The following is a 13,885-nucleotide window of genomic DNA, read 5'->3' on the forward strand; positions in this document are numbered from 1 at the left end:
ATAAAAACCTGTCTTAGTAGGGAAAGAACTGGAATTAAGGAACTGGAACATAGCACAGGCGACGTGTGTGTTTTCTTTTTAGCCCTTTTTTTTTTAAAAAAAAAAGTTTGTTTTATTTTAGTTTAGTCTTTCTCTTACTTTTTTTTCTTTTATTTCTTACTTGGTTTATTTAAGTTAATTAGGTTGTTCTTTTTAGGCTTTTGGTGGAGGCTCTGAACCCTACTTAGATTTGTATAATGTATAATTGGTATGGTTATGTGTTTGGGGGTGGAGGACAAAACACAGACTTTGTTCATTCTATGAATGTTGAAAAGGGTTGTATTGATTACTTTGAGTCTGTAAAAAGTCAAATTAAATATTACAAAAAAAATTGCTCATTTCCTTGCAAGAATGAGAGCAATTTAATTGTTAGTCAATGACCAAAAATTTAACAAAGTTGCCAAAAATACTTCTAATCATTTTATTGAACAACTAAATTACTACCCTCATCAACTGTTTCATTTTATTCATTCATATTTTTTCATTCCTCAATCTCCTTCAAAAGAAATCTAAACTACTTGGGCCATCTGCCATGACAGAAGGGCCGAAGAAGCCCCACACCTGATATGTTAATTACCGGTACCTCAATGTATGCTATTACTTATCTGTTTATCATGCATATTTAATACACAGGAATTCAGTCAATCCTGCGTTACTCCTGGCAAGATGATTTTTAAACATTCACATCAATTTCACATCTTACTTTATAGATCCAAAGTCATTAATTAAATACATTGTCTCTGTAATTAACAAATGCTCATAAGTAACAACCACAACATCAACTGGAATTCATGTGGAAGGATCAATATTTAAGACTTCATCACAGATTATTCCCCACTTTAGAAGAAATTCCTGTTAACAAGTCCATGTAGTCTAGAAAATAGAATGGGCATTAAAAAACATTTGTAGGATGTTACTGATAAGGCCAACATTAATAGCCAAGTGTCCATGTCGGAGACAACATCCTGAATTGTGGTAATCAGTCTGGTGAAAGTATTCCTACAGTTTTCTTGGAATAAGGAACTCGAGGATTTAAATCCATCGACAGTCAAGGAACTGTGATATTGCATTCAGTTGCAAAACGTGCAGGCCTTGACATTTCTACATATTCAAAGGGCTCAGTCCAAAAACATTGGTTACCCTTTGCTTCCTATAGATCACACATCTCAAACTCTGGCCCGCGGGCCAAATTTGGCTGGCGATATAATTATATTTGGCCCGCAAGATCATTTCCAAAATGTATTAGAGGTGGCCCGCTGGCCGCCGCGCCAGTATAGCGCATGCACAGCTAATACTATAAATCTCAGAATGCATTGGCGTCAGCCCGCTAATCGCCCCCACCTCCTCTGTTTACGTTGCAGGGTCTCACCGTGGACTCTGGTTTTGGGGCCTGGCCGGTGTCAGGGGAAGCCAAGGCCGCTTCCCAGCGCCTGGAACCGGAGACCTTGGGCCTGACCTCGCCAGGACCGTTGCCCACTCCCCCTCCCTGCCGCAGGCCGACCCATGACTCACGGTGACGGGGCCGCTGATCCGCCGAGATGCCGCCCTGCAGCGGGAGCCGATGACCCCGCACTGTCGTTGTCCAACCCGATCGCCCGCAAACCCCGCCCTCCCGCACACAGGCCTGAGTAAGGATTATGAAAAAGGGCATGGCACTATTCGACAGCACACTAGCAACATTTGACAAATCCTCTATAGAGAAATATTATTTATTGAAAATTTTATTTCTCATTTGTTAATGCTTCTGGAAAGAGTTTATCCAAAACTATTATTAAACATTCATTTTAATAAGAAAAAGTTTAACATTACATATGTTGAAAGAAGAGAAGACATGCAGATGTTGTTGAAAATTTTCAATAAATATTTAGTTCGGCCCTCGACTTAGTCCAAGTTTTTAATTTTGGCCCTCCGTGAATTTGAGTTTGACACCCCTGCTATAGATGCTACGCAACCTGCAGAGTTTCTCCAGCACATTTGTGTATTAAACTGCAATCAAAGCACCTGCTTACTTTCCTATTTAACTCCACAAACCTGTTCCTTTGCTCTCTGTTTATGTTACTAATATGATTTTGTCAAACCAGCTTGTTAATGTTACTAATATGATTTTTAAAAATATATAAATACAGACTTGGCGGGATTTTTATCATTATGAAGAGTCTCCGGTACCCCAGCATTGATTATTCACACAGGAATGACCAAAACTGCAAATATCCATTTCTGTTTGCGGTTTTAAACATCATACCAGCATTTTGTGCACAAAAGGGCTGGACGTGTAACTCAACAACGTCTGCCTCTAATGTCACATATAATATACCGTATTTGGCGGCACGTTAGACCTACTTGATTTTCCGCCAAAAAAGGCTCAAAAAATATTCCCCCAGTTTTATACACCAGGTTGAAATTAGGTTGATAATGGTGAGTAACGCTGACAGTAACATGTCAGTCCCCGCACTGGTCATTGTTGTGCTGAGAAAGTGTCAGGTCGATGAGAGAAGAGTCTGAACACAAGGGTTTGCCATCAAATGTACACAACAAGTAATATAAACCTCTCTCAGAGGTTCTATGTCACTATAAACTGCCACTTTTAGTTGGCCCATGTTTTCACTACCCTATACATGTTTCTAGCTCTTAGTGGGATCAGTTGTACATTTTGATATGTCCTGGGGTAGGTTTATTGTCTGCATAGTGGGTGACCTTATATTGCCCACAGCAACAGAACAGGCAATGAACCCTGGGACAGAGTGGGACAGTGGGCTACAGGAGAGAGTAGGCAGTGGACTGCTGGGGCAGAGCAGAACAGTGGCCTGCAGGAGAGAGCAGGCAATGGACCGTGGCAGCATTAAAAAATTACGAACACAGGATTAAATGTTATCATCTAAAATGGGATATACACATTTCTTTTCATACATTATTGTCCTTCAGCTTCTTTCACCCTCTCTCATGTAGTTTTGAGGATGACATGCTTACAGTTCAGTTTTGTGGGCTCTGAGATTATTCTAGAATGAAAAGGCATAAGTTTAAGGTAAGCAGGCGGTGGGTGGGGAGAGATTTAGGAGGGTCATGAGAGACATCTCCCCCCACCACCCTGAGTGTCCATACCTAAAATGAACTCCCAGAATGTTAAGTTGGTCAGAATGAACAAGTTGGGCTAAAGCAGTGGTTCTTAACCTTTTTCTTTCCACTCACACACCACTTTAAGAATTCTCTTTGCCAGAAGTGCTCTGTGATTAGTAAGGGATTGCTTAAGGTGGTATGTGGGTAGAAAGTAAAAGTTTGAAAACCACTGTTTTAATCATACCTCATTGACTCGTTATGTGCACAGTTTCATAACTCCAAAGGAAATGGGCCAATGACAGTTTTTCTCAACCAAAATATATCTGTAACAATTGGGTCTAGAGCAGTGATTCTCAACCGTCCCTTCCCACTCATACCACCTTAAGCAATCCCTTACTAATCACAGAGCACCTATGGCATAGAGATTACTTAAAGGGGTATGTGAGTGGAAAGAAAAAGGTTGAGAATCATTGCTCTAAACTTCCCTGTCCATGCAACTGTCAACATTTCTTTTAAATAGTTGTAATTCTCCCACGTCGACTATTTCCTATTGCAAGTCATATCATTGCACAAAATATGCACTTCAGGTCCCTTTGAAATCTTTCACTTATCTTAAAACTATAGTTTTTGACCCCCCCCTCCCCCCCACCATCCTGGGAAAAGAGTGAACCATCACCTGATTACTTACCTCAATTTTTATATACTTCAATAAGGGAGAGATCTATATTGTTCTTTGATTATTCTCAAAGGTATCTTGATGTTTTCTACCAGAGGCCATACCATTAGCAAAGTAGTTAACACATTGCTATTACAGCACCACCAAACAGGACAGGGGTTCAAATCCCATGCTGTCTGTAAGGACCTTGCAAGTTCTCCCCATATCTGTGTGGGTTTCCTATGGGAGCTCTGGTTTCCTCCTACTGTTTGAAACGTACTGGGGGCTGTAGGTTAATTGGATGTAATTGGGTGGCATAGGCTTGTGGGTCAAAATGTCCTACTACTGAGCTGCATGTGTAAATTTATAAATTAAAAAAAATCCTTTTACAGGGCACTGCAGATATTATGAACACCAGCTCCAATTAGTTAGAGTTGTCAAGATTGTCTATGTGGTACTGTCTGAGAAGAGTTGCATCATGGGATCTACAGGATCTTCAATATTGATATTTTTGGGGCATCTTTCTAAGGCCACCCTTTGTTTGGGGGATCAGATTGATGTAGATTAGGTTGTGGCAGTCCAAAGTTCATAACAGTGTTTAGCATGCAGAAAGGATGGGGTCATCCTTGTATTACCTTATTCAAATGGTGACATAATCTAATACCACCATTCTCAACACAAGCCATACCACCACCCTCCCCCAATCCCCAGGGGCCACAACATATTTAAGGGAGGGGGGGGGGGAGAAAACACAAGGACTGAAATCATAACACCTCGATGTATTTTTTTATATATTCTGTAGAAGTGCAGAAGAAACCAACTAATCTTTAATATATTCTGTAGAAGTGCAGAAGAAACCAACTAACCTTGATGGTTTCACAAGGAGGGGAGCTCATAAAACATTAAGCAGAGTCCTAAGGGAGGTGGGAGCATAGCTAAAATAAAAAATGGTTGAGAATGGCTGCTCAAATGGTTTTGTGCCAGCTAAATCTATTCCAACCACCATTGCAAGTCTTTAGATGTCTTAAAATTTAACTGTCTGTGCTACAATTTATCATTTTGAAGTAGACTATCAAATATTTATTACTTTAACAACACTGAACAATGAAGATTTTGCTTCCTGAACACTTTTGGGTGTATTTTATGGATTTTGGGCTGCTGAAAACAAAAATCACCTTGAAAAATAAAAGTATGTGATAGAAACATTTTAAGATATCACCTATTTTTGTGATTTGCTGCCACATTTTAAGTCTGCTGGTATATCATCCACAAGCAAGAAGTTTTGATCAGTTCGAGCACACCTGCGCAGGCACTCAGAGCAGGTGCTATGCAAATATTGTGCAAAGGCCAGTCCACGCATGCAAGGCATTTAAAGATGTTGTTGAGAATGTTCTTGGCAACTACAGACCACCAGACTATATCCAACTGATTGACAACGTGTTTCAATCATACAGAAACGTGAAGTTGCACATGTCATTGAAAATTTATTTTCTGCATTCGCACTTGGGCTTTTTCCTGCTAATCTTGTTGCAGTCAGTGACAAACATGGTGAAAGATTCCATCAGGATACTGTGACCATGGTATCAGACCATCTGGAATCCATCGATGCTGGCCGACTATTGTTGGACACTGACACAGGGGCATCAGATGTGGAGTACAAATGAAAATCAGTAGCAAATTTTTTTTTGGTCAGTTGAACAGTGTGTCAGCATCATTATGGGATTAATCATGCCAAATTCAATAAAAGTTCATTTAATTTCCTACATGATACAGCAAATCTGAAATCATCTTGAAGTTGTCTATCATAATCCCCGATTTATTTTTCAGGAAGCAAACCTTTTGAAAATAATTGTTGTGCAGTGTAATCTGATCAATTACAATTAAATTACTATGTTCACTAGACCTGCAAAACTAAAACAGAGTAGTCACTATTCAAATTCATTTGGAAAACAGCAGTTGACACAATAAATTTATTTAAAAAGGTACAGCACCTCTCACTGTTATTAAAGTAGATTACATTTGCTGACAATTCCAAAAGATAAACTGCCAGATCACATCCAAAATCTTCAGCATCTGAAGTAAGGCCCTCACCTTGCACAACTTTTACAACTTTGAATAATGCTCAACTCAAGCTAATTGACTGTATTCAAAAAAGGTTGGGGCGGGGTAAGAATAAAGGGCCACTTTGGGAACGGTGATCATTCGGGACCACAAAGTTTAATGATGAAGCTCAGCCGTTCTCAATTTGGGTCAATGTTTTGGAGCAGGCAACCAAAGAGTGATAGATCTACGTTTTCTGATGAAACAAAGCTGGGCTTTGGGTTGCGGGAAGAATACAGAGAGGCAGATAAGTGGGACACCGTGAAAAGTAGGTTCATCCATTTTGGCTTTAAAAAAAAAGAGCAATGATGAAACTGAAAAATATTAGTTTAAAGCCTCGTAAAGCGATACTAATTTCAGCAGAATTCCAAAAACTCAGGGCAAAATCGGGAGCTACCGATTCCGTTATATTCTGCATCAAAGTTATTGATTACATCAATAACTTTCGCCTCTGCCTCATCGATTCTGCCTCGACAGGGTGTCTGGCGGAGGGGGATGTCTTTTATCGCGACTTTAGGGCACACAAACTTAGGAGTCGGTGCAGTCGACCCCACCACGCTGCACTGCCATTTGTTAAGATCAGGGCTGAAGGCAAAGCCTTCTCTCCCTATTTACCCGCATTCCAGTGATTTTATCCACCTCTGCCTCGACATCGTCGGAGATTGTGCTCCACTGCATTTCAAAGGCAGGAGTTCCAAGGACTCGAGACCAGAGGAATGTCTGAGCCATCTGCACGTCCCTCCGTCTGTCAACTTGCGTGCTGTGTGCCGCGCCTCGCGCTTTTGTTTGGGCTGATCGCGACGAAGCCCGTTGCCTGGTCCGGCGGTCCGTGGGCGTGTCTCGCCTGAGCGGCTCAGATCCTTCGGCCGCTCGGGAAGTTTCAAGCCTTCTTCCCGATCCTCATAACCGCTCGAGCACAAACCGAACCCTTGGCGAGTCACAACTTTCTTGGGTGGACATTAAATTGGGCGCCTCCTTCCTTTCTCTGGCCCGTGGATGCTCACCCGTCCGTCCCCAAACTTCATCCCTCCACCGTGTCGCCGCGCCCCACCCCCCCGACAGCGACTCCCTCCCCCGCCCACCACGCCGCGCCGTCAGTTCGCGCGCCGCCACCCTCGCATCTGGAACCGCCGCCCGCACCGTCAAGTGTGGCACCGACCTCACTCCGCTGCCCCGCCGAGCCCGCTCCAGGCTGCCGCCATCCCGCCCGTTTCACGGCGATCGCCTTCACTCTCACCCAACGATGGGCTGGTGGGACGTCCTGTCTGATTATTGGTATCTGGCAACATCCAATCGCGCCGCAGGATTAAAGTGGTCATCCAATGGAGGAGGCTGACGTCAAAGGGGCGGGACTAATTGGACCGTCCATCATCCGAAGACATGGGGAAAATTGTGGAGCCCGCTGGTGCCGCTGAAGAGTGCGGATGGCGGTCTCGGCTTTATTAAGACTTAGTTTCAACAAACAATTGTTGAAAAGTTATGACTTCATATCCCGAAGGATTGTTTTTTTTAAAAAAATTCGCTATCTTAGCAGAGATTAAAAGATCTAACAAATCTAACTTTGCTGCATAATTAAAAAGAAACCCATCCGTGGCGGTCCTTTATCTAGAAAACTATTTTGAACTTCACGGTCATTCGTCAATAAAGTCGTACTATTTAAATGGCTCTATTATGTGGTTGGAGGGTAAAACAAATGTGCAGCAATTCAAAGCTCATGCAGAAGGAAAGAATCATGAAAGTAACTTTTGCAGTTAATCTGAACACGCACGCAAGCTATGTTCTGCGGTGAACGTAAACACATCAAGGTAGTTAAATTCATGGTTCTTGATTAAGCGATTCCCAAATGTCCAAAATAATGAACATGCAGGGTCTCAGCGTGGGGCGTGAGGGGGAGGGGGGGTGCCCACGAAAGCCCATCCCCCAGGGGCCGGCCCTGTGTGTATGTACCAGTCTCTATTATGGGCAAATCATAAAATATGATCACTGACATCCATAGTAATGACTTGGAGGAGAATGTAGTAGCACAGTTGGTTAGTTTACAGATTACACTAAAACTGGTGGAATAGTAGACAATGGAGAAAGTTTTCAAAGATTACAGCAGGATCTAGATGAACTGGAAACATAGGCCAACAAATTACAGATGGAATTTTACTTCGATGAGTGCACTTTGTTAACAGGACAAGGCTTTCATGGTGAAAGGTAAATCGAGAGAGTGTTGTAGAACAAAGAAACGTATGGGTACAGGAACATGGTTCCATGAAAGTGACTACGCTGGTAGTGAAGAAGGTGTTTGGTGCACTTGTCTTCATTGGTCAGGGCAAGGAGTATAGGAACAGTGTTATATAGAGAATTTAGGTTAAAATGACTTAAGTTAAAATGTGATGATTAATCATAAAAAGGGAAGCCAGAACGGACAGGGAGCTTACTAGCAGCCAAGGACAAAAGGTTCAGCTGGATATGTTTTTTTAAACCTATCTTTTCATGGTCATAGTGAGAGACATGCAGGAGACAAAAGATTGATAAGAAGGGTGAGAAACAGAATTTAGTGTATGTAGAGTTCGCAGCGTACGTAACGAACGTGATAATTAAAAATGCAGTTATACTTAGAATGCTTTTGCAATACTAACCAATTAAAACAGTATTAATAAGAAGGGGAAGGGCAAACAATAAGGGTATAAAAATCAATGCACTGTATGTATCGGGGCTTAACTGGTGAGAAGCCAGTTGAGTCCAACTCTGCAGACTTGTAAATAAAGCTTGTCGTGTCATCAGTTTTAAAGAGACTCATGTGTGAGAAGTTTTATTTCTGACAAACAGGTATTGAAGTATAAAGTTTGAGAGCAGCATGGATTACAAATAGGGAGCAGTGAGATAGGTTCCCACAGAACAGGAACAATGTCTTCGACAGCTATCATGTTACAGCTATCAAAGACATTGGTGACACAACACTTTGAGTATCATGAGGAGTTTTGGTCACCCAGTTATAGGAAAGATAGATTAAGCTGGAAAGGACTCACAAGAATGTTACTGAGGCTGGTGAGCTTGAGTTAGAAGGAAAGGATGGATAGTTTGGGACTGTTCTCCTGGAGGCTAAGGAGGGATATTTTAGAGGTTTATAGAATCACATGGAAGCATAATAAAGGTAAATAGGCATAGTCTTTTTTTCCCCCATGGTGAGGAAGCCTGAAACTAGAGGGCATAGATTTACTGTAAGAGGGAAATGATTTAAAAGGAACTTCACATAGAGGGTGTTGGGTGTATGGAACAAGCTGCCAGAGAACATGGCAAATCTGGAAATCTTTATGACAAGCAGAAGACATTTAAGCAGGTACATTTACTAGGGAAGGTTTAAGGGGACATGAGCCAAAAGCAGGTGAATGTGTCTAGCTTGGTCAGCATGCACAAGTTGAGCTAAAGGGCCTGTTTCCATGCTGTAGAATTTTTTGACCATGGTATGTATCCCCATGACAGAAATGGTTAAATGAACTAGCAGGTAGCACATGGTCATTCCAGTCTCTCCCAGATGGGCTTTAGGGCTCCAATTCTTCCCATTGTTGGCTCCTCTACATTGGAGATTCTGGGTGTAGACTGGGAGGTAGCTTCGTTGAGCACCTCAGCTCTGTCCACCACAATTGTGTGGATCTCCTAATAACCACTCATTTAAATTCCCCATCCCATTCCCTTGTTGACATATCTGTCCATGCTCTCATGTACTGCCTGAGTGAGATGGCTCACAAATTAGAGGAACAACACTCTTCCATCTGGGCATCATTCCAACCAGATGGCATTAATATCAATTTCTCTATTTTCCGTTAACACCATCACTTATCTTCATTCTACTGTCTCATTCCTATAGTTTTTCTCTCTCTCTCTCTCTTCCCCCCTTTTCCTTCTGTCTCCTTTCACAGAGCCAAAATCAATTCTCACCATTCCCCTGATAACACCTTTTGTTTATTGGTCAGGACTCCTCCTCCTCCCATTCTTCCCCCTTTCTCCCTCATTATTTATCGAGACACCTGCCTGCTTTTTGTTTAGAATGCAGATTCTCAAGGTGGGGCGTCAGGCTTAATAATATTTTAGTGGGGCGTATGAATATTTTGGATAATAATTAAAAAGTTGGTTTGAAATAAATAAACTCATTCTATTGGTGTGAAAGATGTGACTTGGCAACACAGTCAGTACAACACAATTGTGGTAACTTCCAAGTAAAATCACTTTGCTCTTTTAATATTGATTATGTGTTTTTGCTCTTCCGATGTTTCTCCGTTGTTTTTCTTATTTTAACTGTTGTTATTCTTGGTTAATATTACAATTATATTTTTTTCTGTCCTTTCTTATTACCATCCATTCCAAATTATCTCATTGGCGACGAGGATTCCAAATTATCTTAACGATCATGTCTCTATCCATACCTCTTTACTTTTTCAGTTCAGTAGTGAGTGAGACCCATATCTCCATGTATCTTTGTGTACTAGAGGTGGGCAGGGGGTCCGCCACAGATGCCAGCCTGAGGGAGATGGCAAAATTGGAAAAAAAAGGGACTCCAGAAAGTAAAGCATGAGGCTAGCGTAGTTTTGATGTGCTCTCTGTGAGAAAAAATGTTAGAAACCACGCTAATCATTTTTTTTCATTTTTTTTAGGGTCAGTATTCTTTCTTTGATCATTATTTTTATTATATTTTTCAATTCTAAGACATAATAAAATATTGATTAATCTGTTTCAGGGAGCTCGCACTGTTGTATTAATCTGTTTCAGGGAGTTTGTGCTGTGGTATTTTCAAAATGACCAAGCAAGCAAAAGGTTCATCAATATTCAGTGGAGTTTTTGAAGTTTGGGTTTCTACCTGCTGTACATGATGAACGTGTACCTCTTTGCCTATTATGCCAACAGGCTTTGCCAAATAAATCAATGAAAAAAGGCTATCTTTAAACTTATTTGAGGGTAAAACATCCTAACCATGTCAATTTGAAATTGGAATATTTTAAATCACTGAAAGAGAAGTTTGAAAACAGATCAAAAATCACTTCATTATTCGCTGCGCAAACTACAGCCCTGATTCGTACCCTTGAAGCTAGCTATGAAATTTCTCTGCTGACAGCAAAACAAGGGAAGAATCATACAACTGGAGAGGAACTGAATAAACCCGCAATATCATTGTTTCTCAAAACAGTTCTGCAAAAGGATGACAAAGATGTCTGACCAGTGCCATTGAGTAATAGAACTGCCTGCCATAGAATACATGACATGGGTCAAGATGTTGAAAAACAGCTTATTGAGAAATTGGAATCATGAAAGTTCTCAACACAACTAGTTGAATTCCCCATACAGGACAGTGAGACCCTGTTATTGGCATATGTGAGATATATTGATCAGGAAGAGTTTCAAGAAGAGATAATTTCTGAATCATTAGATACAACCATCAACTGCAGTTGATATCTACAGCAAGCTCAAAAATTATTTGGATGAAAACAAAATACCAAAAGGAAACATTGTATCTTGTGCTACAAATCTCCAAATTATAGAAAGGATATAAATAAGGTAGAGGGGGTGCAAAAAAGGTTTACTAAAATGCTTCCTGGATTGCAGTATCTAGAATACAGAGAAAGATTGAGTAGACTGGGACTTTATTCATTGGAGCATAGAAGGTTGAGGGGGGATTTGATAGAGGTATTTAAAATTATGAAGGGAATAGATAGAGTAGATGTGAATAGGCTCTTTCCCCTGAGGGTAGGAGAGATTGGAACAAGGGGTCATAGGCTAAGGATTAGGGGGCAAAACTTTAGAAGTAATACAAGAAGATATTTCTTCACCCAATGAGTGGTGGCTGAGTGGAATGACCTTCTGGAAGAGGTAGTGGCAGCAGGGTCAATTCTGTCATTTAAGAGGAGATCGGATGAGTATATGATGTGAGGAGATTGGAGGGTTATGGGCAGGGAGTAGGTAGGTGGAACTAGTTGGAGTTTCACATAAATTGGTGTGGACTTGAAGGGCTAATATGGCCTGTTTCCATACTGTGGTTGTTATAGGTTAAATGGCGCACCTATTATGATGGGTAAAAAAAAAGTATGTTTAAAATTAATGATGAAAATTCAAACATGTTGGTTGTGCATTGTCTTATCCACTGAGAAAACGTATTTACCAAGAAAGTTTCCCGTGAGATACTGCATTCTGTGATCAAATGTATCAATGCTATCAAAGCTAATGCCAAATGTGAATGTCTGTTTAAGCAGTTTTGTGTCGATAAAAATGCAGAACATGTGAGATTATTGCTTCACACTGAAGTAAGATGATTGTCTGAAATGAAGCTCTTGCTAGCAACAGATGGCAAAGCTTGTAAGAGTTACTTGATGGTCATTTTTGAGAAACTAAATACATTGAACAAGCAACTCCAAGTAGCAAATATGATGCTCATTGATACAAAAACAAAGGTATTTGCAGCCAGCGTCAGAGGCAAGGTTCCCAGTGAAGTAATGACAATTGTTGAATGTGAGTTTGAGATGGCTGACATACTGAAGTAGTAGTTGAATATGAAATATGTGTTCCAGTGTATTCCCGATCTTAATTCCATTGAAATACACTTGCAGTAAATTATTTAATTAAAATTTATTTTAAATATATAATTTTTTTTCTGCTAATAGTGGGGCATATGTTTTTTTTTGAAAAATTAAAGTGGGGCCCAGGGCTTAGAAGAAGGGCTCAGGCCCAAAATGTCAATAATATATTTTTACTTCCTAGACACTGTGAGACCGGCTGAGTTCCTCCAATGTGCTTTTTAGAGAAATTCTGCAAATTAATTATATATATTTTGGGTCTGTACAATTGGATATACAATTACTACATATGATAAAGCAAAGTTGTTGCAAACTAATTCCATTGTTGCTTAAGGAATTTAAAACAATGTTTCCTACCTTACTGTGATTGTTTCTTTGTTATGTTCCAGTCTCCAATTCTTCTATCTTCTTTGTTCTGCCTCCATTCCTCCCACACCACATTTTGCCAACCTTTTCAAAGAAATATTTAAAGATTTTCTCAATTTAACAAAAATCTGTATCCTTGGTGTAATCTTTTGCAGTTACTATGGAAATGTTCATGACTATTGTATGAGAGTTGTAATTACAAATTATGTGCAAAAGCAACTTCAACAGATTTAATTAATTCAAGCATGAGAATTATTCTTTGGAAAGTGTCATAAGATATAAATTTAAGATATTGCCAGTTCCCCAATTACTTTTAAAATATAAAGAAATATGTATAATGTTTATTTGCAAATAAATAATGAATAACTTTTCTGAATATAATTTCCAAGGATGGGAGTAGCAAACACCAAAGGATGTGTAAGATGTGAAAGGAGGAAAGTTTAGGGGAGATATCAGGGGCAAGTTTTTTTTACACAGAGAGTTGTGGGTGCCTGGAATACCTTGCCAGGGATGGTGGTGGAGGCTGAAACATTAGGGACATTTAAGAGGCTCTTGGACAAGCACATGGATGGAAGGGGAATAGAGGGTTATGAGGTAGGAAGGGCTTAATTTTTTTTAAGGTCAGCACAACATTGAGGGCCAAAGAGCCTGTTCTGTGCTGTAGTGTTCTATTTTTTTATGATTTCTATTTGATAATTACAAATACATATATCTTTTCTTTGGCTTGGCTTCGCGGATGAAGATTTATGGAGGGGTATGTCCACGTCTGCTGCAGGCTCGTTGGTGACTGACAAGTCCGATGTGGGACAGGCAGGCACGGTTGCAGTGGTTGCAAGGAAAAATTGGTTGGTTGGGGTTGGGTGTTGGGTTTTTCCTCCTTTGTCTTTTGTCAGTGAGGTGGGCTCTGCAGTCTTCTTCAAAGGAGGTTGCTGCCCGCCGAACTGTGAGATGCCAAGATGCACGTTTGGAGGCGATATCAGCCCACTGGTGGGGGTCAATGTGGCAGGCACCAAGAGATTTCTTTAAGCAGTCCTTGTACCTCTTCTTTGGTGCACCTCTGTCTCGGTGGCCAGTGGAGAGCTCGCCATATAACACGATCTTGGGAAGGCGATGGTCCTCC

General features: G+C 40.6%; 1 protein-coding gene across 6 annotated transcripts in view; it reads right to left on the bottom strand.

Annotated features, from left to right (window-relative positions):
* The window catches only part of hycc1 (hyccin PI4KA lipid kinase complex subunit 1), a 152,273-nt gene that overhangs the window by 86,921 nt on the left and 51,467 nt on the right, over window positions 1-13,885 (bottom strand). Inside the window, exon 3 of one of the 6 annotated variants that reach the window (XM_069913878.1) lies at window positions 12,757-12,849. The exons of 1 other annotated variant lie outside the window; for it this stretch is intronic. The gene's annotated coding sequence lies outside the window, so the exon portion shown is untranslated. Of the gene's footprint in view, window positions 1-6,463; window positions 6,853-7,007; window positions 7,132-12,756; window positions 12,850-13,885 lie in introns of those variants that run through there. 4 more of the 6 variants (XM_069913877.1, XM_069913879.1, XM_069913884.1 and 1 more) reach the window with 4 other exon arrangements.

This window comes from Narcine bancroftii, chromosome 1 (assembly GCF_036971445.1).
Source record: "Narcine bancroftii isolate sNarBan1 chromosome 1, sNarBan1.hap1, whole genome shotgun sequence".
Classification (NCBI taxonomy): Eukaryota; Metazoa; Chordata; class Chondrichthyes; order Torpediniformes; family Narcinidae; genus Narcine; species Narcine bancroftii.